Source organism: Piliocolobus tephrosceles, chromosome 17, assembly GCF_002776525.5.
Source record: "Piliocolobus tephrosceles isolate RC106 chromosome 17, ASM277652v3, whole genome shotgun sequence".
Classification (NCBI taxonomy): Eukaryota; Metazoa; Chordata; class Mammalia; order Primates; family Cercopithecidae; genus Piliocolobus; species Piliocolobus tephrosceles.
The window spans coordinates 10,195,495-10,210,080 of record NC_045450.1 but is presented as its reverse complement, the minus strand read 5'-3'; the positions used below and the strand labels follow the sequence as shown (position 1 = coordinate 10,210,080).

Sequence of the window (14,586 nt, the reverse complement as noted above, 5' to 3'; positions counted from 1 at the left end):
CATTCCTCTGATGGATGGGACTCTTTTTGTTTTGTTTTGTTTTTTAGAGATAGCGTTTCACTCTGTCACCCAGGCTGGAGTGTAGTGGTGCAATGACAGCTCGTTGCAGTCTCTAACTCCTGGGCTCAAGTGATCCCCACCCTCCCCCATTAGCCTCCTGAGTAGCTGGGACCACAGGCACGCACCACCACATTTGGCTAATTTTTTAATTTTATTTTTTGTAGAGTTGGTGGGGGCGAGGGATCTCACTGTTTACCAGGCTGGTTTTGAACTCCTGGGCTTAAGCAATCCTCCTGCTTTGGCCTTCCAAGCTGTTGGGATTATAGACATGGGCCAGTGCTCTTGGCCAGAGAAGCGGACTTTTGAAGTCTCTCTGCAAACATGGCTTTTGTGCTTATAAACAGAAACTCTGCAACGTGAGGGGCAGAAATAGTTAACTAATGTTCATTCCACATCCACAAAGATCTGGCAAAGGGCAGTCTATTCCACACTGTAGACTTCTGATCGCCTGTGATGGAAGCACCTGGCGAGGCTTATTAAAAATTGCAGACTATTGGTTATTTATTGCTGTGTAACACGTTGCTCCAAATCGTAGTAGCTTAAAACAACAGCAACTAGTTTCCCAGTGAATCTTCAACTTGGGGAGAGTTCATCAGGACTCTCTTTGCTGGGTCGGTTCAACTGGGGACTGGGGGATTCTCTTTTGAAATGACTCACTCACATTGCTGGCAGGTTGGTGTACTTGTTGGTTGGGATTTCTGCCAGGGCTGAGGGCTGTGGGCCTTGGTTCTTCTCTGTGTAAGGCTTTCCAAAGGATGCTTGGGCTTCCTCACAGCATCGTGGCTGGGTTCCAAGAGAACAAGGTACAATTATATTGCACTTTTCGGATCTACATCTCTGCTGTACTATATTGGTTGAGGGAGTAAAAAAGGCCCACCAAGTTTCAAGGGTTCATAAATTCATCCTCTTGATGGGGGAAGTATCAAGATTCAGGAAGAGCATGTGGGATGGAAAGTATTATTGTGGCCAGCTTTGGAAAATACAATCTGCCACTTAGCAAATTCCCATGACCCCACTGCAGAGCAGCAGGATCAGAATTTATGGAGGCAGGGCCAAGGAATCTGCATTTCAATCTCTTCCATATAATTTCTATTGATCACTGAACTTTGAGATTCCCTAAGTGAGGATTGACATGCAACCTCCATAAGACAGTGCTAACTTAGCATTTGGTGTAGCTGACTGGAAGACAGGAAACAGGCTTTTGTCCTAGCTAGGCACTGGAATTCCTGTGTGACTTTGGGAAAGTAACTTACTATTTCAGGGTTCATTCTTCTTAGCTGTAATAATTATACACAGCTCAGGGGGTCATTCTCAGGACTAAATACTACAAAACCTAGAATATGCTTAGCCTAGTACCTGTTGCTGAGTGAGTATTCAATGAATAATATCATATTCAAATGACATTATTATGAGTACTAAAGTCTTTGTCAATTTAAAGTGCTCTTTTACTATAATTATCATAGCTACTGTTTGTTTACAGCTGTCTCAGTGCCAAGCCCATTATTACTTAGAATTTGCAGGTATTACTAACCCCATTTCACAGAGGAGGAAATTGAGGTTCAAAAAGGTTGAATGACTTGCCCAAGGAATGGGGAGAACTTGGATTTGAACTGATTATAATTTGGTTCCAAAACCCCTACCCCTACCATGTCACACTGCCCCTTGCTATGTGATAACAGAAGACTTTTTTTAAAAAAATTAAATATATCTTATTGCCTCATCTTGAAAATGAGGTCTATAACACCTTCCTTGCCAGAAGGTTGGTGTTGGGGTTTATTGTCCTTCTAATATCTTGTCTTCTGAGACAGTGCTGAGATCCATCCCGGCGGTTAAACCCCTGGCTCCTGGCCTCTACTGGTGTGGTGGGAATGCAGTTCTGGGAGCCAGAGAAGAGAGACACTTCCTACCTACCCCGTCCTCATTCAATGGGGTCTCATCCACCTGCCAAAAACCCATGTGGCCATCTTGCAAGGAGGCGGTAGCTTCCTTACAGCCTGACAGCTGTGACATTATGAGGTTCAGTGGGTTGAACTCCAGAAGCTTAAGCTCAAATCCCAACTCTACCACTTCGTACCAGTATGACCTTGGGTAGGTACTTAGGAAGCACTTTGCCACTCTAAGCTTCTGTGTCCTCCACGGTAACAAGGGATACCAACGCCGACCTTTGGGTTTGCTCCAAGGGTTAGATAAGCTTAAGTAGAATAGGCATCTAAGAAACGATTTGGTACACAGAAAGTTGGGTGTGTTTTGCTGTCATGGGGGAGTCCTCAGCCCCTTGCAGACCTGGATCTCTTTCCACTTGCAGAGGTGGATCAAGTGAGGCACCTTTAGCTCTAGGGGCTCAGCCCAAGGCCCTGCCATGACTGTGGGGGCTCATTCTTCTTTGCTTCCCATTGCAGTTGTTGCTTGAACTCTGCCCTGACACCTAGGGGCACACCAAGACACACACGAGCACACGCACTCACTACTCTCTACCATCTCCGCTTTTTACTCATTCTTTAAGCAGGAAGGTAATATATGTGCATGCCGAAAGCAAATCATGCCTCACAGTGAGAAGGAATCCTCCCTCTTTCACCTGTCTCTCTCCACTTTCTCCCAGTCACCTGTGTTCCCTTGCTGGCGGCAACCACGATTGCTAGTTCCTTGGGTACCCTTCCAGAGATCATCTATGCATAGATAAGCATATAGGTAATTTTCTTAAGCATATATTCCTTTTTGTTTTTTTAAGCAAAGATTGTATTTTGGAATGTTTTTAGATTTACAGAAAAGTTGCAGAGAGAGTACAGTGACTTTCCATAAACCCTTCGACTGGTTTTCCCTCATGTTAACATCTTACACAACGCAGGTACATTTGTCAAAACTAAGAAACTAACATTGCCGGGCGCGGTGGCTCAAGCCTGTAATCCCAGCACTTTGGGAGGCCGAGACGGGCGGATCACAAGGTCAGGAGATCAAGACCATCCTGGCTAACCCGGTGAAACCCCGTCTCTACTTAAAAAAATACAAAAAACTAGCCGTGCGAGGTGGCGGGCGCCTGTAGTCCCAGCTACTCGGGAGGCTGAGGCAGGAGAAAGGCGTAAACCCGGGAGGAGGAGCTTGCAGTGAGCTGAGATTCGGCCACTGCACTCCAGCCTGGCGACAGAGCAAGACTCCATCTCAAAAAAAAAAAAAAAGAAAAAAGAAACTAACATTGGTACATTGCTGTTGACAAAACTTCAAGCTTTATTAGGATTTACAGGGTTTTCCACTAATGTCCTTTTCCTGTTCCAAGGCTCAATTCAGAATCCCACATTGCATTTAGCATATATGCTTTGTCATTGATGGAAATCACACAATTCCTTCACCCTTTTGCAAAGAATAAAACAAAATCCAAAACCCCAAACGACCACTACAACAAGCCCTATGAATTCTTCACCCAACCACAAAGGCTGTGAACATAATCATTTCTACCATATATTAAAAACTCAATACACACAAGATGTTTCATCTAATTTTATTCTCACAACAACCCTGATTTTGCAGGCAAGGAAATTGAGGCCCAGGAGGGTAGAATGACATGCCCACAGCCACCCAGCAAGAGAGATGCTGCAAAACTGAGGTCTCAGCCGGGTCTGTTGGCTCTCAGGTTTGGTCATTGAACTAGTCTTTCTTCTTCTCCCTGTACCCTGAATCCTTGGACAACTTTGCCTAATTAAGAGAAATATTTTTTATGCAGTTTGGATCTGACCACTGGACTTGGTGACAATTTATTTTGTGGCTTCCTACTACAAATGGAGTTCTTTTTTAGGAACAGTGACTCTCAGAGGGCAGAGCCAGGAATTTTAATTGGGTGAGAGGCAGCAGTGAGTAGCAGAGTGAGTACCAAGTGGCAAGTCAGAAAACATCTATTTAAATCCTAACCTGCTCTGTGACCTTGGGCATTCATATCAATGCTAATTAGTCATAATAATCACCTTTACCTATTGATTTCTTATTATGTATCAGGTGCTGTGCTAAGCAACTCATGTGCATCACCTGATTTAATCTTCTTAGCAATTTTGCGAGAGAGGCACAAAGAATCCCTTATTTTGTTTCTTATTTATTTATTTATTTATATATATTTTTTCATTATACTTTAAATTCTGGGATACATGTGCAGAACGTGAAGGTTTGTTACATAGATATACATGTGCCATGGTGGTTTGCCGCACCCATCAACCCGTAATCTACATTAGGTATTTCTCCTAATGCTATCCCTCCCCCAGCCCCTCACTCCCCGACAGGCCCTGGTGTGTGATGTTTCCCTCCCTGTGTCCATGAGTCCCCCCATTTTATAGATGAGGAAACTGAGGCTTCAGGCATTGAGCACCATGCCCAAGGCCACACAGATAGGAAGAGGTGCATCAAAGATTTGAACCTGGGCGGAGGGGCTACAGAGCCTGTATTTTTGCTACTGCTATAATACCGATATAGGGAATAGCTAATATTTATTTTCTACGTGGTGCACACGATTCCAATCACTGTATGCAATATATCGAGTCCTCACAATGACTCTATGGAGTCAATACTATCATCTCCATTTTTTTCAAATGAAGAAACTGCTTTCTCATTTGTTTAGTGAAGCAGTCATTTCCTTTCTGCTCCATGGTTGCTTTCTAAGAGCTGTCACTTTCAGAAAAAGGGTTAAGACAGGCAAGGAGTCAGGTAATGTGGAGAGGGGGCTGACTTTTGACTAAGTCCCTCCCTCTCCCCCTCAGAGAGAAGCCGTGGGAGCCACAGGAGCTTGGGGAGGTGGCTGGACTAGTGCCTCACCTGCGCCTTCTCTGGAGGCTGGAGGCACAGTCCGAGTTCCCTGGGGCTGGCTGTGCCTGTTGTCCATCAGTCCAGGCTGGGCAGCCTGCCTCCTTGGCAAAGCAGGCTACAGCTCAAGGCTCCTGAGCACTGCGTGGCTCGGTGAACTGTGCAGGGAAGGGAGGCTGCCAATATGTCACCGGCCAGCACCCCCATGGGCACCATCTGGGACACACTGAGCTGGAGAGCTAGGCCTGACCAATGGCTGCCCCCTCTGCCCTGCAGACCACACCTTCCTGAACACACACCAGGAGCACTCAGCCCAGGAGAGGTATCTGAGCATCAGGGGACAGCAACATCTCAGTGGAACCCTCAAGGGTCCTATAAGACAATAATAAGCATCCTAATAACTGACATTTATTAAACCCATGCTATGACTGGGCACTATGCTAAACGTTTTATATGTATTGCCTCATTCAATTTACCCCTTAGAAACCCCTAAATGGCAAGTACTGTTACTATCCCCACATTATAGATGAGGAAACTGGAGCACAGAGAGGCTGAGAGATCTACCCAGTATCATGCAGCCAGTAAGTTTCAGAGCTAAGGTTCAGATGCTATTTTTAAAAGTCTGGCTGTCTGTGATGAGTCCTGGATTCTAATCTTTGCTCCATCTCTAACTGACGAGTAGTTCTATTTGGTCTCTTACTCTTTCTGGTTCTTGTTTCTTCTTCTGTGCCATGTAGAGATTGGACCATATTTTCAAAATGTGTTCATCAGAGTCCCAGAGTTCTGTGATGAGCTTTGGTGTGGGTGGGAGGGAGGCCAGGGGTGAAGCAGAAGTTAAGGAGCATCAGACTCCAATCTCTTACCCACCTTTTCACCTGAGATCAAAGCTTCACTTTTAGCTTCTTCCTATATTAGGGCAATGTAGGGGAGTTGGCTTATGAAAGGGGCTCTGCTGATTGAGGCAAGCTTAAACACAGGAATTGCTAATCTGACATTCTTGCATCCTAAGAGTGAAGAAAAACGTGCAGGCTGGGCACAGCGCCTCATGTCTGTGATTTCAATACTTTGGGAGGCTGAGGTGGGAGGATTGGCTAGAACCCAGGAGTTCAAGACAAGCCTGGGCAACAAAGTGAGACCTCATCTCTATTAAAAATATTTTTAAAAAGCAGTGGCTCATGCCTGTAATCCCAGCACTTTGGGAGGCTGAGGCAGGTGGATCGCTTGAGCCCATGAGTTTGAAACCAGCCCGGGCAATGTGGCAAAACCCTGTCTCTACAAAAAATACAAAAAGTTAGCCCGGTATGGTGACATGTGCCTGTAGTCCCAGCTACTTGGGAGGCCGAGGTGGGAGAATCGTTTGAGTCCAGGAGGTGGAGGTTGAGGTGAGCCAAGATCATGCCACTATACTCCAGCCTGGGTGACAGACTGAGACTGTCTCCAAAAAATAAAAATAAAAAAAAAGCTGGGCATGGTAGCATGCACCACCTGTAGTCTCAGCTACTTGGGAGGCTGAGGCAGTTGGATCAGTTGATCCCAGGAGTTTGAGGCTGCAGTGAGCTGTGATAATGCCACTGTATTCTAGCTTGGGAGACAATGCAAGACCCTGTCTCAAAAATAAATAAATAAACAAACAACTAAAATAAAATAAGAAAAATAAAGAGACCCAGCAGGTTAGTGACTTTGGCAGATAACATCGGATTGGTTCAAACTACAGGTTCTGGAGCCAGACAAAAATAGGTTCCAATCCTACCTCTGCTAATTACTAGTCACTGGGCAGAGTCAGCTCTTGACTGGTAGACCAAGCCTGTTTTACTACCGCTAAATGCTCTCAGTAAGATTGCTAATGCCCTGAGTCATTTTTCTGATGGAGAGCTCAGTAACTGAGTCATCTTTCCTTTCCCTCTTCACCCCAATCCCAATTCCCCTCCCAAAGAGCATAGGGCAGCCAAATATCTTTTGACCTGCCCACCTATGCTGCATATACTAGGGGCACCCAAGGACAATCACCTCTTGAGGAATAATTTGCTGTAACTTTCTACCTGGCAACCTCTACCGGAAGTCACATCCAGTGGAGAGGTCTGTGTTCATTAATAGGAAAAGGGCTGTGCTTGTGACAGGAAGGTATGAAAAAGAGACCACGTGTGACTCTTAGTAGCTATGTGACCTTCAGTGCCTTGAGCTTTGGAGTCCTCTTTTTTTTTTTTTTTTTTGAGATGGAGTTTCACTGTCACCCAGGCTGGAGTGCAGTGGCATAATCTCAACTCACTGCAACCTCCATCTCCCATGTTCAAGTGATTCTCCTGCCTCAACCTCCTGAGTAGGTGGGACTACAGGCACATGCCACCATGCCTGGCTAATTTTTGTATTTTTAGTAGAGACAGGGTTTCACCATGTTGGCCAGGCTGGTCTCGAACTCCTGACCTCAAGTGATCCGCCTGCCTCTGACTCCCAAAGTGCTGGGATTACAGGTGTGAGCCACTGCGCCTAGCCAGAGTCCTCAGTAAAGGGAAAAATAAGCAGTGTTGGGGGTTGGTTTGATCATCCTCCAGGGGCCTCCACAGTTTCAAGATGGCACGCCTCAATGATCCCTGGTACCAGGAAATATGACCTCTCTCCTTAGCATCCAGACATTTCCCTAAGAAGCTTTTTTTCCATAGGCACAGACTCTGACAGAGTCTTTATCTGTGGAGTGAATGATGAGACTTTTGGGCACTGCTGGCCTTGGGAAATTGGCCTGACATGCTCTGACTTTAGGGCCATCAAAGCCTGTCTTGAGGGACTGCTCTGACCAGTCACAGCTGAGTGACAGAGCTTAAGATGGAGCCAGCTTCCCTATACAACTGTGAGTGAACCTACAAGAAAGACATTTCCTACAAGAGAGGCCTGGTCTCCTCTGGACATGGAAGCTGCCCTCCAATGGTGAGTGTGAGAAGGGGCACCCAAGGTGCTTCCTCTTGGGGTATAGCAGTGTGGCCCGCCCAGGTATGTGGAAGAACTGCTCCTTGTTCTTTCTCTTACAGAAGTCTTTATCGGTGTGTTAGCCAGGGTTCTCTAGAGGGACAGAACTAATAGGATAGATGTATATATAAAGGGGAGTTTATTTTATTTTCGTTTTTATTTTACTTTTTTGAGACGGAGTTTTGCTCTTGTTGCCTAGGCTGGAGTGCATTGGCACAACCTCAGCTCACTGCAACCTCCGCCTCCTGGGTTCAAGTGATTTTCCTACCACAGCCTCCCAAGTAGCTGGGATTACAGGCATACGCCACTATGCCTGGCTAATTTTTTTGTATTTAATAGAGCCGGGGTTTCACCATGTTGGTCAGGCTGGTCTTGAACTCCTGACCTCAGGTGATCCACCCATCTCGGCTTCCCAAAGTGCTGGGATTACAGACATGAGCCACCGTGCCTGGCCTAAAGGGGAGTTTATTAAGGAATATTGATACACATGATCACAAGGTGAGGTCTCACAATAGTCTGCAAGCTGAGAAGCAAGTAAGCCAGTCCAAGTCCCAAAGCAGAAGAACTCGGAGTCCGATGTTACAGGGCAGGAAGCATTCAGCCCCGGGGGAAAGATGCAGGCCAGAAAACTAAACCAGTCTAGTCTTTCCATGTTCTTCTGCCTGCTTTTATTCTGGCTGTGCTGGCAGCTGATTAGATGGTGCCTACCCAGATTGAGGGTGGGTCTGCCAGTCCACTGACTCGAATGTTAATCTCCTTTGGCAACACCCTCACACACACACCCAGGAACAATACTTTGCATCCTTCAATCCAATCAAGTTGATACTCAGTATTAACCAACACGGTTGGTATAGCTGCTATGAAGGTTTTCTTACCATCTGAAACTCTTTGAGCAGCAAAATTCTGCCCAGCAGCCTAAGCTGCATTGAGAATTAAGCTTTGCAGCATAGATGGAGTAAGGCTGTCGTGATCCTATACACGCTGTCATAGTCTCTGCATGTATGGCGAAGCTCCAGGTGCCTGACACACGACGTGCTCCACCCTGGTGACCTGTCTACTCCAGTGAAACTCCAGCTGCCTGTGCCTATGTTTAGAGGCACACTGTCCCTTCCAATGAAGGGCTGCCTTTTTTCTCTATTCAAAAGAGGCCATATCTGTTTGATTTATCTTTCTATAAGTCTGATCATGAATAACTTAAAACCCTGAATACCAGTAATTTTCAAGAAAGACAAATCCAGTTTTAGGGTTGGCATCAACTTATGAGAACAGCAAGTGCAGAGGCATCATCAGAATCCCCTATGGATTTAAAGCAAATGTCCGTGCCTGGCCCCACACCTGGAGATCCTACTGGAGTAGATCTAGAGTGGGCATAGGCGTCTGTGTTTTATTTTGTTTATTTTTTTTGAGACAAAGTCTCACTCTGTCACTCAGGCTGGAGTGCAGCAGTTGAACACCTGGGTTCTCTTCATGTTGCCCAGGCTGGTTTCAAACTCCTGGGCTCAAGTGATCCTCCTGCCTTGGCCTCCCAAAGTGCTGGGAGTACAGGCGTGAGCCACTGCACCCAGCCACATCTGTATTTTTAAAAGTGCCATAGATACAACTCACATATCCATTGCAGGGGACTGGATACACAAAGTATGGCTTATGCATGCAATAGAGAGCTAACTGCTCAACAATAAAAAATTAAAAGAGCTGTTGATACATGCAACAACACAGAGGAATCTTCTGGACATCAGGGTAAGTTAAAAAAGCCAGTCACCAAAGAATACATAGTGTAAAATTCCACTTACATGAAATTCAAAAAAGGGAAAAACTAACACATGGTATTAGAAATCAAAATTGTAGTTTATACTGAGTGGGGAGAGTGGGACTGACAACAAAGAGACACAAGAAAACTTCCTGGTGGCGATGAAAATACTCTGTACCTTGTTTTACATGATGGTCTGTGTGGATACACAGAATTTCAAGAGTAACAAACTGGCTGGGTGCAGTGGCTCACACGTGTAATTTCAGCCTTTGGGAGGCCAAGGCCAGACGATTTCTTAAGGACAAGAGTTTGAGACCAGCATGGACAACACAGCAACACCCAGTCGCTACAAAAAATAAAAAATTTACCAGATGTGGTGGCATGTGCTGACCACTACAAGTCATAACTACTTGGGAAGCTGAGGCAGAGGGATCACATGAGCCTAGGAGTTCAAGTTCACAGTGAGCTACCACCACACAACTGTACTCCAGCCTGCGCAACAGAGCAAGACCCTGTCAAAAACAAAATCAAAAATAAAAACCCAAACACCTAAAAACCTTCACAAATGAAACCCTTAAGAGATACGAATTTTATTATCTATAATTTATAGCTCATTTAAATAAAATGGCCTAACTTCCCCTTTAGACCCCAAGCCAGAGTCTTGCATGGGTGTCAAGGAGTGGCCTAATCAGTTCAGCCCAGCCACAGTCTCAGGAAACACTTTCCTGTTCCCTGCCTTATATTATACAATCCCCCATTTTAATTTACTTTCCAGGATTTCCCTCACCCTTTCTCTGTCTTTTGGATTAAACAACAACAACAACAACAACAACAACACAAAATCCAGGAAACCCAACATAGAACAACCAGCTCAATAAGGAATCCATTTGTCTCCAGGCACTGTGCCCCTCTCCTGTCTCCATTTCAGCAGCCACATCCACATTCCTGGAGGAAGTTCCCCTGCTTCCAGGCTACTTCAAGGCGCATGATGTTGATTGAGCATCTACTATGTGCCAGACCTTGCTTTACTAAGGCTGCCTCCTTTTCTTTTCAAAATAATCCTGAGAAGTAGATGTTTTTACTGCCCCCCAATTCCAGATTAGTGATCAACAAGGGGAGGTAATATAATGTCCAAAAGTGATGTTTTTAGTTTGATCTAGCTTGCCATAGGAAAACATCATAAACAGCAGAAGTTTATTTCTCTCACTTCTTGAGGCCGGCAGGTCCAAGATGAAGCGACGTCAGACTCAATGTTTGGAGAGGGCCTGGTTCCTACTCATAGGCCGATGCCTTCTTGATTAAGTCTCACTTGGTGGAAGGACCTAGCTGATTCTCTGGCGTCTCTTATATAAGAGCACAGATCCCATTTTACTCTCATGAAGCCATGAAGTCACCTCCTAAAGGCCCCAATACCATCTCCTTGAGAGTTAGGATTTTATCCTGTGAATTTGGGGATGGGAACACACACATTTAGACGGCAGCAGGTGACATTAGGTTAAGAGGAGGAGGCGGGCTTAGAACAGTGATTACAAAACCTCTTAGAATTTAAGACCCCTTTCTTTCCAAGGCCTGAAAGGCAAACAGGCATTGGAGATACAGGTGAGTATAAAAGGGGCAGAGCTCCTCACTCGGCCATGCATTTCATGCCCAGTCGCTAGAATTTAAGTCAACCGAGCCCTCACACACCCAGGCCGTCCCATGTTCTGTGGCTCATCTCTTCTGGTAGCATAGAAGTCGCAGCCTCAGGGAGACTTCTTTTTGGTGCAACTTAGAAGGAAGCAAGTGGGAAATGCAGAAGTCTTTGCTTTTAGGATTCTGGCTCCCTGAGATCAGAGGAGTGGGTTCCCGTACGGGGGTGGCGAGGCACAGGGAGAAGCATTGGAGCAGACTCTGTGCGTGTGTGTGTGTATGTGTGTGTGTGTCGGCGCGCCTGTGCGTGGAGGGGGATAGCTGTACCCAGCGCGAGGCACTGGGGGAGGAGGAAGCGGTACAGAGATCTGAATAATTGATTCTTCAGCCGCACCAGACGCCCGGGAGCGGGCGGAGAGCGTGGTTCCAACACCACGGACAGCAGCGCGCGCCGCCGCAGGCGCCCCCGTCGCCAGCCAGCCACCTATCCTGGCTTTATTTGCCACCGTGCGCTCTCGGAACGGGTGGCCGCGCTCCGCGTCGCCGCCGAGGGACTGCGGGGTCTGTCTCGACCCACCTAGGAGAGAGGCTGCGCGCAGGAGACGCTTTTGCCCGCCGGAGCTCCAAGCGTCTTGGGCTTGCGCGGGGGCTACTGCGTCTCGCCGGCTGAGAACAAGTCCCTAAGTTGGTGTGGAGGGCGCCCCTGCCTTCCCCCTCCTCTTCCTCGGAGGCGACCGCAGCAGAAACACGCCCCGGGAACCCGGCTTTGCCAGCGCTGTGAACCAGGGTGTCCAGGCGCTCTCCGGACTCCCGCTGGGAAGTGGGGAGCCGAACGCCCTGCGCGGAGCTGGCCCCGCAGCGAAGGGCCCGGAGGGAGCTGCCTTTCCCCGCCCGCGCCTCTCTCGGCCGGGGACCGCGGGGATCCCCGGCCACACGCGCGCGCGCGCTCCCACACTCACTCACACACATTCGCCCTCAAACACACCAGCCCGGAGCTGGGCTGCGGAGAGGGTGCTCCGGCGCGCTCAGAGGACCGGGCAGTTGCCGTCCGGAGTGGGGCAGGAAGCAGAGCTAGGACTCTTGGAGGGGAGCTCCTAGGGCTTGGCCGGATCATGGGACCGGGTGAGCGCTAAGAATCGCGGCCGCAGCCATCAGCCCTGGAGATGACCAGGAGCGGCCACTGCTGAGAACTATGTGGAGAGAGGCTGCGGTGAGTGCTGGCGCGGGACGCCGGGCCTGGAAGGCCCCCTTGGGAAGGGGGAGGTGGGAGGCCTGGAGAGGGAGGGAGCGGCAGGATCTCAAGAGGGTCGCTGCGTGGGAACGATCCACCTCCCTCGGGGAACCGGGACCGCGGGAGCCCGCGTCCTTCCCTCCCCCTCTCCTACTGCCGGCTCGTCGCAAACTCAGCCAGCTCTCCCCCACCCTCGTTACCTCCTCTTTCTCTCCCTACCCCCCTCGCTTAGCAGCTCCCGCTCGCACAACTCCCAGCAGCCGGCGCTGGGGAGGTGGTAGGGGGTGCGGGTGGAGGTGCCCAGTTAGCTTCTCGTGGGTTGCCAACCTGGGGCTCCCATTCTCCTCTGCACCCTGGAGTGGAGCTCCCGCTATCAGTCACAGGGGCTGAGGATCCGCACTGGGGGCGTCGTGGGCATGGGGCTTCAGCTTCCCCCCTCTTGTCTAGCCCCCCTGGGCGCATAAGGGGGCTTGTGAGCACTGCAGACTGCAGCCTTCCCCTCAACCCTCCCTCCCCTCTCTGGTGGTCTGACCCTGCCTCTCCTTCTCTCCTCCGCCCCGGTAGAGCCCTGCTGCAGAGCCTCCGGCTGGGATAGCCGCCCCCCGTGGGGGCGATGCGGACAGCGCGGGACAGCCAGGGGAGCGCGCGGGGGCCGCAGCATGCGGGAACCCGCTAAACCCGGTGGCTGCTGAGGCGGCCGAGATGATCGTGCGCGCAGCGCGCCCCACTGCATCCTCGACCTTCTCGGGCTACAGGTACGTCCCAGCGGGAGATCAGGGCTCCGTGGGCCGGGGAGGAGGGAGACTCGACTGGAGGGAGAGCGGGAGAGGTGATGATCAGGCTAGAGAGGGGAGAGGGAAAGCGGGAGGGAGCCCAGCGGCGAGGCGCCGTAGGGGCACCAGGGGGCGCTGCGGCTCCGCGCTCAGCGGCGCTCACCCAGGAACGCCGAGGCCGCTTGGAGTTCGCCTCAACTTCCCCCGGCTCCAGCAGCGCCCGGTCCGAGAGGCGCGCGTCAGGTCACGCGTGCACGACCGCGCTGGTATTTGCAGGTACGCGGGGCTGTGGACTTGCCGCTGTTCAGGCGTGTGCACCACCTGAGGACGTGTGAGGAACTCCGGCTGGCAGTGGGCACCGCTACAGCAGCCTGAGGAAGTGCGCAGAAAAGCGCGCGTGCCTATGAGCGTGTGCGGCCCACTGCCCACGTGCACCTAAGACTTGGCAACAGCGCCCGCAGTAGAAAGGCTAGGGAGGGGCTGTACAGTCCACGTCCGTCTGGGAGCTTCTTGGGAGCCTACCTTTCCCCCTACGCACGTTCTTTGCCAGCTCCCACGCGCTGGCCCGCGGGGGGACGCGCCTACTCTCCAGAATTCAGCATTGCACACGGCGCGCGTGAGAGAGGGTGTGTGTGAGAGAACATGTGTGTGTGCACGTGCTTGTGTGCACGCGCGCGCGTAGGGGGTGGGTCCTGGGCCTACTTGCAGTTGAGTGAAGGACTCTTCACGGTCTCTCGGCGCGAGGTGGGGCGAGCCCCAAGTTCCCCCAGGCACCGCGGAGCCTGGGCCCACCAGGCAGCGTCCTCACTCCCAAGCACCTGGGGTGTACTCTGCCTGAGACGAGCCGGGTCTGTAGTTAGGGCTGGGCGTAGAGCAAAGTGTGTGGTGCATACGACGGGCTCGCAGGGGGCGGGGTCAGCCAACTAGCTCCACTCTCAGGCCTGGACGCGGGGTCTGCGCGCCGCCTCCGCACGTCCAGCCGGGTCTGTAGTTCGCTCCGCGCCAGCAGGGGGCGGGGTTGATAACTTGGTCCTCACTATCCCAGGTAGGAGGGGTTGGATGGAGGGTTTATTCTGTGCACCTACGAGCTTGGTGGGGTAAAGAACGCGCGCGGCGCTTAGGGTCTGTGGCCCTTAGCGCACCTGGGGAATGCGGTGGGGCATATGAACAGAGTTGGGGATGAGGAAGCTGGATGTGAGAATGGGCTGGGGGATGCAGTATTAGCTCGCATTGGAGTTGTAGATAGAGTTAGAGACGGATCGAGGGACTTGGATGACGTCGGGGATTGGGAATGGAGTCCGTGATCCCAGCAGCCTATCCAGCTGCTGAGTTCCATCCCTGGCTTGGAGAGCAGGGGCCCCGTTGGTAATCCCTTCCTTCTGGTCGTCTTGCTCACCGCGGCCCTGCCT

The 14,586-nt window shown here is 50.2% G+C and overlaps 1 protein-coding gene across 3 annotated transcripts in view; it reads left to right on the top strand.

Moving 5' to 3' along the window:
• Positions 1-12,282: 12,282 nt before the first annotated feature.
• GRIN2A (glutamate ionotropic receptor NMDA type subunit 2A) overlaps positions 12,283-14,586 on the top strand; it is a 427,129-nt gene continuing 424,825 nt past the window's right edge. The window contains exons 1-2 of one of the 3 annotated variants that reach the window (XM_026446647.1): positions 12,283-12,383; positions 12,969-13,159. The gene's annotated coding sequence lies outside the window, so the exon portion shown is untranslated. Of the gene's footprint in view, positions 12,384-12,629; positions 13,160-14,586 lie in introns of those variants that run through there. The other 2 variants (XM_026446648.1, XM_026446649.1) reach the window with 2 other exon arrangements.